This window comes from Vicia villosa, linkage group LG3, assembly GCF_029867415.1.
Source record: "Vicia villosa cultivar HV-30 ecotype Madison, WI linkage group LG3, Vvil1.0, whole genome shotgun sequence".
Taxonomy (NCBI): domain Eukaryota; kingdom Viridiplantae; phylum Streptophyta; class Magnoliopsida; order Fabales; family Fabaceae; genus Vicia; species Vicia villosa.
Window position 1 is genome coordinate 117,328,860 of NC_081182.1, and position 16,982 is coordinate 117,345,841.

Genomic DNA, 16,982 nt, shown 5'->3' on the forward strand with positions numbered 1-16,982 from the left:
ACTTCAGAAGGAAAATCCCAAGAAGAAGTTTCATAAGAAGAAAGGTCTTATGGCAACCTGGGATGAGTCAGAAGATGATTCAGACTCTGAAGATGAGCAGGCTAACTGTGCGCTGATGGCGACAGAAGATGACAGATCAGAATCTACATCAGAATCAGATTCTGAAGAGGTATTTTCTGAACTTACTAGAGATGAGTTAGTTTCCGGTCTAACTGAACTTCTGGAATTCAAGTCTCAGATTAGTCTCAAATACAAAGAGCTGAAAAAGCTATTTGAATTTGAAACAAAGAAGCTTGAGTTGGAGAATTCTGAATTAAAAGAAAAACTTTTAAAATTATCCAATAATGTTGGATCTCCTTCTGATTCAGAAAAATCCACTCCTAGTCTAAACCATATTCTGAAAGAATATGATTTAAGTTTCAGGAAGTTCTTATCTAGAAGTATTGGCAGAAGTCAGCTAGCTTCTATGATATATGCTGTGTCTGGAAACAAAAGAGTCGGCATTGGTTTTGAGGGTGAAACCCCATACAAACTTGAACCTGTTGATGAAATGAAATTCACATACAAGCCATTGTATGATCAGTTCAAGTATGGCCACTCCCATGATATTAGGCACACTTCACATGCTCAAAGTTTTCACATAACACACACCAAAAAGCATGTGACACAACCTAGGAAATATCATGAAACTCACATTAAAAATTATCATGCTGTTCCTCCTATTGCTTACAATGTTAAACCCAAGTTCAATCAGAACTTGAGAAAATCTAACAAGAAAGGACCCAAGAAGATGTGGGTACCAAAGAAAAAGACTATTTCTTTTGCAGATTCTATTGGCGACAAAGAAGATAAAAGTCAACATGTCATGTCACCTGGACTCAAATTGGTCTCAACACTTGAAGGGAAGAAGGACTGTCTTCCAAGTTCTGGTACTTAAATCTGTTGAAGAAACTATGTTCGTAGGAGATCAGAAAAGAAAGTTTATTAGTCTTGGAACCATCTGTTTTGTTTGTCTCTAAAGCATTGATGTTTCGTTCTTGATTATTCTGAATGCTCTAAATGCTACAGAATATACAATATTGAAACATTGATTGTGGACGAATCAATAAATATCTGGTTTGATGATAAACTTGTTTCTGATGAAACAAAGCAGCTTAAGAATTTCTGCAGATACAGTTTTGTCTTATCAGAAGCTGCAGAACAAAAAAGTGAATCTCCAGAAGCTGTGTATATCAGAAGTAATGGATCAGAAGATCATTCAGATTTATATCAGCACACTTCAAAAGGAGTGTTTCCAGAAGAGAAACTTGATCAATTCAGAAGCAGTGATCGGAATCAGAAGGCGTAAAGCCTATTGAATTTTTCACACCTGTCATCCATTATCTGATGATGAACACGTGTCTCTACGGTCAGTACGAAGCGTGCAGTTGAAAAGACGCCGACCTAGGTAACTGTTTTAAATCATTTCTTTTACCACGATCTCTCTCCTCACGTCACTCGTCATTTAATGAAAATGATTTCTTTTGATTCTGAAACTATTCATTTTGTTTATTTATTCTTTTTCATTTTCTATTTTATATTCGTCTCCTTATATTCTTTTCAAATCATATCATACATCTTTTTCGCTCCCTTGTCTCTCTTTCTTCTTGCATTCTCTCGTTTGAAAAGTTCTTAGCCGTTTTCTAAAACCCTAATCAAAAACCCAGTTCTCTTCTCCTGTTCGTTTTTGTTCATTCTGCATCCATGGCTGCCTTCTCATCCAAAAATGTTGGTACATCTGTTCCTCACCATCTCCAAGAAGAAATTTTGCAACTTACTCCTGTTGTTGCATGCTCTATTCCCAAGGACAAATTAGAAGTTATATGTGAACTCATTGTTGATTTTGACAACCTTGAAGAACATGGATTTCATCTTAAAGAAGACATCATCTTTCAAGGATGGACCTCGTTGTTCGCTGAGTTCGTTGGCCCAGTTTATCCGGATCTTGTCAAGGAATTCTGGGCACATGCTGTGGTTGCTCCAAAATCAATACTTTCTTTCGTCCATGGAAAGTTTGTTGTTATTACTGAAAACATCCTAAGAGTGATGTTTGATCTGAAAAACCCTGAAGGGGCTTTTGAGATTGATCAAAGGGCAGTTTGGGAAGATGTTCTATCCACTCTCTATCCAAATGTCAAGAAAACAAAACACGTCAAGGATTTGAGAGATATCTACAAAATCTGGACAAAGATCATTCTTGGGTGTTTCTACCATAGGAAAGCAACACATGCTTCGGATTTCATCAGTAATGAGCAAAAGTATATTCTTTATTGCATTGCCACTGGGAAGAAGGTTGATGCGATCTACATCATCTTCAACCACTTGTGGAAAGCAGTAAAGGATTCCAGAAACGCTTTCAGAGAAAAAGGTGGAACAATCATTCCTTTTGGAAGGATTATTTCAAATCTTTTGGTGCATTCAAAGATTGTTGAAAGCTTGGAATCTGAAGGTATTGTGAAAGACCTTGCTGTCACATCTGGGGCTTGTCTGAATGCATTCACTTTGAAGAAGATGAAAGTAATTAAGACTATCAGTAAGACTCCTCAACCTCTTACTGATACAAGAATCAGAAGAGCACCTGTTCTTGCTGAGTTTGAAACCTTCTTCAACTGTGAGGTACCTGTAGTCAAAACTAGGTATCTGTTATCACAAGAAGAAAATAAATATCTCAAAAATCAAGAGAAGGGTGCTCCAATGAAAATAAATAAGAAGAAGGAAGAAAGGACTAAAAGAAAGCATGATTATCCTTCTGCTGTCTCTAAGAAACAAGATGTTTCTAAAGAGGTCATTGCAAAGGTTGCTAAGTCTGTCTCTGATGAGTTTGAGAAGAAAGGGAAAGAAGCTGTTGAGAAGAAGAAAACAAGAAAAAGGAAGATGATTCTTCAAGAGTCTGATGAAGAAAATGTCTCTCAAGAGGCTGAGAATCAACCAGAAGTTCTGGCATATGTCAGAAGGAAAGAAATCGCTAGCGGCAAAGCAAAGATTTTTGAAGAGCCGAAGAGTAAGAAGCAGAAGAAGACTGAGGATGTGGCCAAAGCTTTTCTGAGAGGTTCCAAAGGTATATGCATTTCTGAACCTGATTCTGTTCCTGGTGTTCGTTCAGAAGTTGCACCAATAGAGGTTGTCCCTACACCTGAACCAGAAAAAGCCACATCAGAATCACCTGTCTTTGTCCATGTTCTTTCACCTCCATCTTCTCCTATAACCATTCCTTCCTCTCCACCTACCATAAATCCTGTTCTGGATATACCACCCCTTCAAACTCTCTTTCCATCTCAACCTTCTCTCAATGCCACCCTTGAACATACTCCCTCCACCTCTCAAAACAATCTTTGTGATTCTCCTCTTCCAACCTCTGCATCACATGAGCAGCTGCTCCGTGATTGCAACTACACTCCCAAGCCTCATCCTGAAGCTGAAGTGGTAGTGTTAGATTCTGATACTGAAGCAGAATCTTCTTATAGGTTGGATAGAGAACCTCATCCGTACTTCACTTCCAACCCTGCCTTTTCAAAAACCCAAATAAAATTCCGCCCTGTATATCCTATTGGTGTAGTTTTTGAAAACATAAAGAGGAATCTCAGAAGTATCTTTGATACTCTCAGAATTGCTGAAAGTTCTGGATTGAATGATGTTGCTATGCGGAACTTCTGGAGGATCTTTCGCAGAGAATCAGATGCTCTGTTTTTAGAACTTCAGGAAGCCTGTGTAGCTGCTGCCCCACGGCCTCGTGGAATTCTGAGGAATTATGAAGACTTCTGGTTTGCTAGTCTCAAAGGAAGACATCTGTTGGAAGAGAAGGCCTTCTTGGATGAGATGGAACAATTAAGACTGGCTGCTGAAATGGAAGCAAATCCATGCAGGGATATTGTTATCTTTATTCCTGATTATCCTGTTCTGCTCGGAGACTTCAAGTCTCTCTTTGACTATCTGAGGGAAAACCCTTCGGAGAAAGACCCAAGCTTGGTCATTCCAGAAGTTGTTGACCCACCAGAAGTTGAAGGTCCTTCTGCTCCCAGGAATCTAGCTGCCATTCTTCAGGCACTTGAGAATGGAGACTCGGAAATTCCTGCTGCAGAATATGGAGATGCTTCCATGCAAGAAGCAGATGCTGAAGATCATGTTGCTGAATCAGATCCTGTTGAGGACATCCCTGCAAATGATCTATCCATGGAAGCTATAGATCAAGTTGCTATTCCTGTGGTTGAAAGCGTTGAAGCTTCTTCTGATGAATCTTCTCGTCTTGCAAGGACTCTAGAAGAAATTCAGAAGAGACAGGATGAGCAAAGCTCACTCAATGCTGAGTATAGAGCTTTCATGGTGAGGCAAGATGGACACAACAATGAGGTTCAAGAGATGCTGGCCAAGATCTTGTCAAGGCTAGGGCCATCTTAGATTGAGTCTGTGTTGTTTCTTTCTTTTCGTTGCATCTGTCTTTGTGCATCTGATCTTACTTATCTTCATGTACTTCTGTACCTGCTGTTTGAACTTCAATGAAATCATCTTCTTCCTCCGTGTGTTTCGTTTTGTTTGTCTCTGAATCTTTTTTCTTTTTGATGTTATGACAAAAAGGGGGAGAAGATAAATGATAAATGATTTGATTAATCTATCAGTTGCTGGGTAAAGCTCCCACACATTTACTAACAAGAACTGCAAGTTCTATATGGTTTAAGTGTTTTGCAGGTATAAAGAAGTGAAAAGAATCTTCAAAGCAAACACAAGAAGCAAAACCATAAGAAGTGTTATTCTGTAAAAAGAATAAGCTCATGGAAACTGAAGCAAGCTGAGTGCTGTCAAGCTTCAGAAATCAGAAGCAAGAAAGAAGAATGAATCAGAAGCACTGATAATAGAATTTGATCCATATTTGTCTATTTGCTCTGACAAAATTCTATTTGCTCCGATACATTATTTTAGCCTATATGGCTCTGATACATATCATGTGTTCTCATATACATTTTATGTTTTGACTCGTTCATGCTGACTTTTGTCGTTTAGTTTTTGTTCTGTAACATTTCAGGATGTAGAGATGCTCTGATGATGCTCTGGTACATTCAACAATGTTCTGATACAAATCTAGCATGAAGTGATGATGTTAGAAATTCAAAGCTCTGAAGCTATCCGAGGGAAGCAGAAATCAGAAGCTGTGAATGTTCTAAAGATCCAGAAAACTCAAGTTCTGAAGCTGTCCTAAATGGAAGCAGAAATCAGAAGCTGTGAATGTTCTGAAGATCAAAGAAATTCAAGTTCTGAAGCTGTCCTAGATGGAAGCAGGAATCAGAAGCTGTGAGTGTTCTAGGGATCTAAAGAAATTCTAGTTCTGAAGCTGTCCAATGGAAGCAGAAGTCAGAAGCTATGAATTCTCTAAAGACAGAAGCTTATGTGATCGTCTCTACCGAAATAATCAGGGAAGTCTTTTATTAAAGTTCTTCGAGTATTTATTTCAGGGGGAGATTATTTATCTCAGGGGGAGATTGTTAATCTCAGGGGGAGACATATTCATATGCTTATGCTATAGCTGTGTAATTTGTCTTTTGCCGTCTGCTCTTTCTGATCGCAAATTCATATCATTTATATATGTTTTTGTCATCATCAAAAAGGGGGAGATTGTTAGAACAAGATTTGTTCTGATCAATTATCTTAGTTTTGATGATAACAATAATATGAATTTTGCTTAAGATAATATGGTACTCTAATCCAATGCAATTTCCTTTTCAGGAAATATATAAAGAGTATGCATAATTCAGCGCTCAGAAGCTTTGTCTCAAGGGTTCAGCATGCAACATCAGAACATGGTCTGGCAAGACATCAGAAGATGGTCGAAGCAGAATCAGAACATGGGTCTATGGAAGCATCAGAAGAACATGAGATCAGAAGCACTGAAGTTCTGATGGTATCACGCTCAGAAGCACTTCAAGGTCAGAAGATCAGAAGATGCTTTGCACCAAGCTGTTTGACTCTGATGATATTCAAACGTTGTATTCACAAACATCAGATCAGAAGGAAGTACAAGTGGCAAGCTACGCTGACTGACAAAAGGAACGTTAAAAGCTATTATAGGCAAAGTCAGTAGACACAGCGTGAACAAGGCTCGAGGTAGTTGACAAAAGCGTATAACATTAAATGCGATGCTGTACGGAACACGCAAAGCATTAAATGCACTCAACGGTCATCTTCTCCAACGCCTATAAATATGAAGTTATGATGAGAAGCAAGGTTAACGATTCTGAACAAAAACAACGCCTATTAACTTGCTGAAACTCTGTTCTACTCAAAGCTCAGAATCTTCATCTTCATCAAAGCTCACTACATTGCTGTTGTAATATATTAGTGAGATTAAGCTTAAACGTTAAGAGAAATATCACAGTTTGTGATTATAGCTTTTAAGAAGCAATTGTAATACTCTTAGAATTGATTACATTAAGTTGTAAGGAACTAGAGTGATCGTGTGGATCAGAATACTCTAGGAAGTCTTAGAGGTTATCTAAGCAGGTTGTAACTAGAGTGATCGTGTGGATCAGAATACTCTAGAAAAGTCTTAGAGGGTATCTAAGCAGTTGTTCCTGGAGTGATCAGTGTGTGATCAGAAGACTCTGGAAGACTTAGTTGCTGACTAAGTGGAGAACCATTGTAATCCGTGCGTTTAGTGGATTAAATCCTCAGTTGAGGTAAATCATCTCTGCGGGGGTGGACTGGAGTAGTTTAGTTAACAACGAACCAGGATAAAAATAACTGTGCAATTTATTTTTATCTGTCAAGTTTTTTAAAGCTACACTTATTCAAACCCCCCCTATCTAAGTGTTTTTCTATCCTTCACAAGTTTCACAACTGAACTGAGACGGTTAATCATCCTCTTTGTTAAAATTTTGATTATCTACAATAGATTACTTTAGGGCTTCCATTTTCTTTTCGGTTTTTAAAACTTTTGCTTCTAAGTGTAAAAAGATAATTTTTCTTTAAGCAAGTTTCTTGAAATCCTCTAACGCTTCTTTATGTAAATTTTCAAATGCATTTTCTAATTCAAAATAACACAACTTATCAACGTTTTCATATTTAGAGTGACTAACATTATTTTTCTTCTTATTGCGTGGATTGGCCGAGAGACAAACATTGACCTCCACTTCATTATTACTTGAGCTCTTATTACTTGAGGAATCACTATCACTCTCCTAAGCAACATATGTTTTTCTTGACTTTCTATTCTTCCTGTGTTGGCCCTTTTCTTTGTCTTTGTCAAGAGATGGATATTTTGGCCTACAATGACCTAATTTCCCACAATTAAAACATGAGCCTATTGACTTTCCTCTCTTGTTGTCATTGTAATATCCTACCAATATGTGTCTAGAATCATATAAGTAAAATATTAATAACTTGGTATATAGTACATACAAAAGCCATAAATAATGACATAAACTGTAAACATTTCAAAAATCGTCTAGAAAATGAACATAATATGTATGTCTACAAAATAATAATAATAATAATACATAGCGGAAGAAAAGATCAAATACGCCTTCACATCCTTGGTCCACATAGCTCATGATCCAAACTTTTAGAAAAATCTCAATCTTGCATAATTTCTGAAAAATAATAAGATGAATGGGGTGATATTACTAAAACTCATTGAGTTCCCCTATCTTTTACCCCTAGGACTATCACCAACTTTAACCGCTAGATATTTGAACGGTAAATGATTGATGTCACAGTTCAATCATTTACCTATATATATATATATATATATATATATATATATATATATATATATATATATATATATATATATATATTATTTTTGTTTTGGAATTATTATAAAAAATATTTAAACAATAGTAAAGTTATTTTATTAATATTCAATATTTTTATCAGTAACTTTATGTTCCCGTTATTATTCAATATTTTGATCAGTAATTTTATGTTCTCGTTATCATTAAATATTTTGATTAGTAATTTCATGTTCACGTTAATATTCAATAATTTGACCACTAACTTCATGTTCCCATTAATATTCAATATTTTGCTCAGTAATTTAATATTTTCGTCAATATTAAATATTTTGATCAGTAATTTCATGTTCCCGTTAATATTCAATATTTTGTTTAGTAACTTCATGTTTCAGTTAATATTCAATAGTTTGATCAATAACTTCATGTTCCCGTTAATATTCAATATTTTTATTAGTAGTTTCATGTTCCCGTTAAGATTCAATAGTTTAAGCAATAACTTCATATTCCCCTTAATATTCAATGTTTTTATCATTAACTTTATGTGAAACAATTACACGGGTACTATTGTATTACGTACATTTTTTTAAAATATTGTATCTTAAATTTAAACAATGCCAAAATAAAGCTATTGGTAACATAAATAATTTAAAAAAATCACATTTACTCCTATTTGGACTCATATATTATTTTAAATATATTTACTCTTATTTTCTTTAATTATAAAAAAATAAAATAACTTGTGTGTTCGCACGAATTCTGGTATAGTTACCAGTGGATTCAGGTGGTACTGATGTGTTACCCGTGCGTTGGCACGGGTACTGGTGTGGTACACACACTTTTGTTTTCAAAATGTAATAAAAATATAAATAAGAAAAGTATATACTCGTGTGTTTGTACGGATATTGGTGCGGTACTAGTTTGTTACCCATCAGTTCACACAAATTTAGATATGAATACACATGTGTACGAGTACTAGTGTGTTCATTATATTATTATTTGTGTTTAAGTTGATGAAATCGATATAATTTATAGTATTTATTATTATAAAATTCATACAATTAGTAAAATTATATATATATATATATATATATATATATATATATATATATATTATATATATATATATATATATATAATATATATATTTATGTAATATTTTTGTTTTGGTGATCATAAAATAATAATGAATTGTTTATATTAGCATATAATTATAATGTTATTTAACTCATATATTACTTATAAATATTTGTCTCATTGATTTCTATATTACTAACATAAATAATTTAAGAAATAACACATTTTTTTCCGTGCTACATTTAAGTAAATTTATTTTTTAAACTTCAATAGAATTGAAAAACTCTTTGATAGCTGTATTAAAAAAAAATATAAATAATTAAATAACGTTCCCAATCTTTGGTAGTATAATATTTTGTGTATATTTTTTTTTACATTATCCTGAAGTTGTAACATGCAATTTGAATATATATATATATATATATATATATATATATATATATATATATATATATATATAGAGAGAGAGAGAGAGAGAGAGATAGAGAGAGAGAGAGAGAGAGAGAGAGAGGAGAGAGAGAGAGAGAGAGAGAGGAGAGAGAGAGAGAGAGAGAGAGAGAGAGAGAGAGAGAGAGAGAGAGAGAGAGAGAGAGAGAGGACATATACTATGAGAATACCATTTTTATATGAGAACATGAGAATGAATCTGAACCATTCGATTTTAAAAAAAATGGTGGAGATTGATAAGTTATATGATAATGTGAGAATAAATCTAAACTATTGAATTTTAAAATAAATGGTGGAGATTATGTGTCATTATTTTTTTCTCTATCCTCCATTATTTATTTTAATAATGGAGGAGAGAGAAAAAAGAAGGACATTTAATCTCCACCATTTATTTTAAAATCTTATAGTTCAGATTCATTCTCATGTTCTCACATAAAAATGACATTCTCATAATATATATATATATATATATATATATATATATATATATATATATATATATATATATATATATATATATATATATATATATATATATATAATATATATATATATATATATATATATATATACATATTTATATAAGGGCATATAATATGAGAATGCTATATTTATATGAGAATGTGAGAATGAATCTGAACCATTGAATTTTAAAATAAATGGTAGAGATTATTGGTGAATATTTTTTTCTCTCTCCTACATCATTTATTTCAAAATGTAGGAGAGAGAAAAAAAAGATCCACCCATAATCTTCACCATTTATTTTAAAATCCAATGGTTCAGATTCATTGTCACATTCTCATATAAATATGTCATTCTCATATGATACACCCTATATATATATATATATATATATATATATATATATATATATATATATATATATATATATATATATATATATATATATATATATATATATATATATATACTTAATTTTTTTAATTTGACCTAGCTACAATATTTTTTAAAATAAATATCAAAATTATATTTATTATACTTAGTCTCAAAATAAAAGTTATATTATGTAAATTATTATTTTGATTCATAAATTATTTTTAAATTAATTATAATTATAAATATCCTTAATAATTTTGATTTTATGCATCTGAATTTGCGACAAAGATATTGTGATAAATAAGATTGTGGATTAACTGATAGTCTATAACACTTCATATGACCAAACATCTAAGGGCAAACTCAAAAAATATTAATCATCAAACAAAATTCAATAAATATATTTCACATGACAAAACAATAGAAAAAAAACTCAATTATTATCGGTTTCTTTGTTACAAAACATTTTGCTACTCCCTTGTAGTGTTTTAAAAACCGGACCGGTTGAATCGGGAATCGGCCAGGTAACCGGTCTGGTTCAATAGTTGGATCGGGAATGTCATTGAACCGGTGTGAACTGGTCAAAACCGGTATAAACCGCTAAAACCGTCGATTTTTGAGAACCGGCGGTTTAAATGCATTTTTTAATTTTTTAATTTTTTTTAAAAACTTAAATTTTGACTATTTTAATTAAAAAATAAAATAAAAATAAAATAAAAAATAGTTGTAGATGTGGTTGATTTTGATATTGAAGAAGGAGATTAGAATATGTTATTTTGTTGAAATTAAATTTAGTAGACAATGGAGTTATTTTGTTATAAATTATTCAATTAGATTATGTTGCGATTAAACATTTGTTTGCAATTATATTTTATAATTATGTACTATTTTATTGTGTGTGATACCTAGGGGTGGCAAAACGGGCCGCCCGCCCCGCCCGCCGCCCGCCCCGCCTTATGCCCGCCAAAAAACAAGCGGGGCGGGCATGCCCGCCAAGTAAAATGGGCATCAAAATCATGCCCGCCCCGCCAAGATGGCGGGTTGGCGGGCGGCGGGCTTACCCGCCTATTTTTATTTATATTTTTTTAATAGATTAATATGCTTTTTTAACCTTTTAATTAAACTTTTCACTTATTTTTTAAAACAATTTTTTATAAAAGAAATTTTTAACAAATTTACTCTAAAAAATATTACATATATTTATAAATAAATATATAAAATAAACCATCAAGAATTGCAATTATTAGAATTAACTAAAAAAAGAGTGAGTTTTGGAGGAGGAGCGGGTTTTGGCGAGCGGCGGGCTTTGGCGGGGCGGGTATGGCGGGCGGCGGGTTTTGACGGGGCGGGCTTTGGCGAGCGGCGAGCCTAAAATCCCAACCCAACCCGCCAATTTTTGGCGGGTGCGCGGGCGGCCCGGCAGGCCCCGGCCCGTTTTGCCACCCCTAGTGATACCTATGTGTAAAATTTAAATTTGAATTATGAACTTGTGAATTTTTTTATAATATGATATTTTCAAAAAATTTAAGTGTTAGTTATATTTTGTAGAGACTGAATCATCCGGTTCGACAGATTTTATACCTATATAATTTTGTTATAACGTCTAGTCTATTCAACTGAGTTATCCGGTTTAACCCGGTGTAGTCATGTAGTTCGACCAGTGACCCAGTGGTTCGACCAATAAACCTGTGACCCAGTACCCTCACCGGTTTGATGTCCGATCCGGTTTTTAAAACATTGCTCCCTTGTTATCTTATTTTCAAGGGTTTGAGTAAATGGTTTCTATAATAAATTCAGAAAGATTTTCTACAAAGAATCTTCAGCAATATTAAAATAATCAAATATTTCATACTTCACTTCTTCTACTTCTTTCAGCAATGGTAGTTGATGGCATTGCACTGCTTTTGCCAGAAACATATGACTCTTGCAAGGAAACATGAAATAATGAAATAAGAGGCACCATACATCCCGTAAATAACATATCCATTATTAATATAGAAAACATTACAGATATGGAATTCACAAAACAAAATAACAAAAAATACATATCTGAACAATAAATAAATAATAATAATAATAAGTAAATAAATAGTATTAATAATAATAAATAATAAATTAAATAATAATAATAATAATCTATACTATTCTATAATCTATCTATCTATATATCTATCTATACTATTCTATAATCATATAACTTCTCTCACTAAATTTCCCTCCAAAATCTAAATTAAAAAAACAATAATAATAATAATAAATAAATAATATTAATAATAATAAATAATGAATTAATTAAATAATAATAATAATAATAATAATAATAATAATAATAATAATCTATCTATCTTTACTATTCTATAATCCTATAACTTCTATCACTAAATTTCCCTCCAAAATCTCAATTAAAAAAAATAATATTAATAATAAATAAATAAATAATATTAATAATAATAAATAAAAAAATTTTGTGGAGAGAATGGGACGAGGGAGGGCGAAAAAGACGGTTCCGCCGCCACCAATCTCCGATTTGAAAGCTTCACCTGCGAGCAAGGCGAACCCCAGTGAAACGGTGGTTCACCAAGCAAGCTCGAGTTCAAGTCCTACTACTGTGGTTGAGAAAACCCCCATTGTTTCTCCTTCATCTCAAGCGGGGACTCCTCCGAGTAATGAAGGTAGGAAGCTTTGGGTGGATGTTCTAAAAGACAACCGTAACCCTGCAAAGGGTAGATCTATGAAGTTTGTTGCTCCGAAATTGGTAGATGGAAATGTAGAAGTCGAAATTGAAGTAACTGATATTGAATCTGAGCTGAATTTCTGGGCATCTGCGCTTATTCTCTATGTTATAGGTGGTGACCTCAGTATGACTGCTTTGAAGAATTTCATGACCAAGACATTGAACTTTGTCCAGCTACCAAACATGTACTACAATGAGGAGGGTTACTTTATTCTTAGATTCCAATCTTTCGATGACAGGGATGATGTTCTAATGAAGAGCCCTTACTGTAACACCCTCCTAAACCCCACGGAAATTAATAAAATAATTCAGAGTAAAACATGAAAACAAGGGTGCCACAATTCAATTTAAAACAATTATCATAAATCGATTGTCATGCTTCACTTAGGGACAAAATCATCAATTTAACAAAATCATGTTTCTACACAACGGAACATTAATCAACAGATAAGCATAACATCATCTATGCAATATCTCACAAAATTAATTCGATAACAACAAATAGAGTATCATCATAAACTCTAAACTAGCGTTCCCCCAGTGTTACAATATCAGAGCATGACACCGACGCTATACTTAAACAAACTGGCCTATGAGCTATCCTCACCAAAGCCAAAGCCGCTATTCGCCAATCTGAAAATGTCAACAGTAAGGGTGAGTCTCATTCAAATTAACAAATGTTATTGAATCATAAATAATAACACATCATAGTTACATCATTCACCCAATTGTTTCATAAACAGATATTCAGACAAGTTTCATCATCACAAAACAATCAACCAACACATCATCAATATTTATAACACTGGAATACATCCAATCATGTTATAAAAGTCATGCATATGAATGCAACTGACACTATGCATGTGGTACCAACATCATCAAATGGGAATAACCCATGACCGATCCAACATCATCAAGATACGGCCCTGCCAGCACAGATTCCACACAATGGGAATCATGCCCTTCACTGATCCAACACACCCTTATGGATACAGCATCATCAATGAATATGAATGAATGCAAACATACATGAACATACTTATACCATCGTCAAGTCTAATGAGTAACATCTTCAAATACTCATTTCATCATCATCATCATCATCATCATCAAGTATGTTTATATACATTAGCATCATTCAAATACAATCAATCATCATCATACAAGTCTCAACAATCATCACATAATAATGTTTTTCAAAACAACATCTTATATTGTCACATTTCATCATATATGTCAACAATACGTCATTCATCAAACTAACAAAATATTCACATCATACTCATATCCTCGCATATGATGTCTCATAAGCTTCTTCATACAATTCAAACAAATCATCATACGACTCATATTTTAAACATAGCATACATCGTCATATCTTATCATATATATATATCCACAACACATCATACATCAAAACAAGCAAATGATGATAAAATAAATTCAAGATGCTGCTCATTTCATTATTATAACACAAAGAATATTTCATAAGCTTCATCCTGCTCGAAACGGCACTTAAAACAGGCCAACGGTTCAAAAGATACGCATCTTTAAACTTTCCAAAATCACTAGCAGCACGCGGCGCCACACAATGTTCGCGACGCGCTGCCATAATACGACGCCTTCGCGGCGCCAACAAGGGACGCGGCGCAAACTGAGTGAAATAATTTTCCTTAAGCTTTCTGCCAAGCAGTTCGCGGCGCCAACACATGGACGCGGCGCGAACTGGCGATTTCATAGATTCTCAATCGCAAAATGACGGCATACGAACCTGAATCCCAAATTCCTCAACCTCGACCAAATCGATTCAAGTCGATCAAACACCACAAAACAGCCACACAACATATATCATACACACATATAACATATATTATGCATCATCAAACATCATACAACACCAATTCATTGGATTTCATCAAAATAGATAATTATCAACAAACATCCCAAAACCCAAACTCTATCATTCGACTCAATTGACATGAAATAATATACCTATATCAGTCCTATTATCTATAACCCGATAATAGATGTTAATTGGAAGAGTCCCCCCTTACCTTAGCCAAGAATCTGGACTTTTTCCCTTCTTCTCCATCAAACCCGTAAGCCTCTTTTCTTCACTTTCAGCAAGAATCTCCAATCTTTAAACCCGCTTTTCTCCCTCATAGAGAACCTCCCTGACACGAATTAATATATCAAATCGAAGGAAATTTCGTGTAGAATCCGAATCTTCAAGAAATACCTGATTTGGAGTTACGAGCAGAAAGTTATGACCCATTTTGTGAGGGCTGCATCATGAATACGAAAATGCTCTTGTCCATGACTTCTCCATCTCTCCATGTTAGGTTTTTCTCCTCTATTTCTCAAATTCTTCTTATTTTCTTATTTTATGAAAACATAGCATATAATTTAGTAATGGGCTCCTTCATATTAACACCCCCACATTACTAACTCCACCAATGGCCCAACAACTAACATTTTATTATTTCCAATTAATCTCAATAAAATGCTAATTTCGAATAATTAATTTAAAACTTAATTAAATTAATTAAATAATAATTTTCGGGATGTTACAACTCTCCCCCACTAGAAGAGTTTTCGTCCTCGAAAACATACTTCGAGTGAAAAGTTCCGGATAGGAGTCCTTCATCTGACTCTCCAGTTCCCAGGTAACATTTGCCTAGCCGATCCTCAAAATTCATCTGACATAACCAACAGAAGCATGTCTCGTGCGTTCAATCTCAGCTCTCACGTCGCATTCGACTACCTCAAAGATGTACCACTCGCCATATCTCCAAAAAGGTTAACAACAATAGAACATTGAGGTACAACCCATACAATACGCCCAATAACTGAATACTAAAATTATGCAACCATGGTATGATCACGTTGATCAACACTGCAGTGATGCATTCTATCTACCAAACGTACCAACCTTAGACACACTCTTCCATCTGAGCGATAAATAATACTTACACTTTTCACCAACTGCTTCCTTCAAGAAACTCAATACTCATATTCCTACACCATTGAATTCCAATTATCTGTCTCCTCTTAAGTCACACCATCAACTATCCAACACGTTACATTCCTCTTTTGCTATACTGCTCTGATTACTCATTACAACCATCATTACCAATTAGACTTCTGAGTTATACCCAACTCTGGCCCTCTTTACTCATTCGTTCAAGAATCATTCTTTACCATCCATGGTACTAGTCCACCACTCATCAATACTTACTCGCACTCAAAAACAAATTCCTGATTCACTTCATCTATTAAACATTCCAACCGTCGGAATGAGTGCGCACAAGTAGTTATAATCACACTCATCAGCCTCGATATACCATTGCTTACATAATAGCTCAAACTGAATCCCACTCTTTTTTAAAAATTAAATCAACTTCGTCCTTCATAGAGTATAATTCCTCATTATATCTGGAATCCACAATATCACCTTAACAACGAAACAAAATTATTATAGCATCGTATAGTATCAACTCGTCATCTTAACTTTGCCAAATACATACTCGTTAACTACGTACAACCATAATAACATGTTCGTCATCTCAGAAATTATTCAATAAAAATTCTAATTCTTCAATACGACATCATTACCTCCACTAGATTCTAAATCCAACATATAAATCAATACATATTCTCTATGTAGGCTTCCGACATATTAATTCCTCACTGCCCACGAGTAGTACTTGCACACTACTCCACATCACACTTTCACTGCGCGACTCTGATTACCCGTCTTAAGTCATCGTCCAATATATTGCACTCTTTCGTATTCACTTCTTCATAAGTTCACACAACATGGTGAGTGATTACTCTCACGGCTTAGTATTTCTTCACATCCCAAACCATTAAGGTAACAAAACAAGTTCATCCCGTCTATATGATTTCGTCTACTACCAACAAGAGATTAAGGGTGATCAAGTCCTCAATTTGTCAATAGATAGCCGACAACCATATGTAAGCATAAACCTTCGTTACTACATAATAGTGTCCTCTCCGAGTTTGCACTCAAACTCATTAGCATCATCATAGTTCAATAATCCACTTTGAGTCTTTACAACTCGCACACTTCCCTCTTATTGGATCTTGTCGGTGAGACACCAACG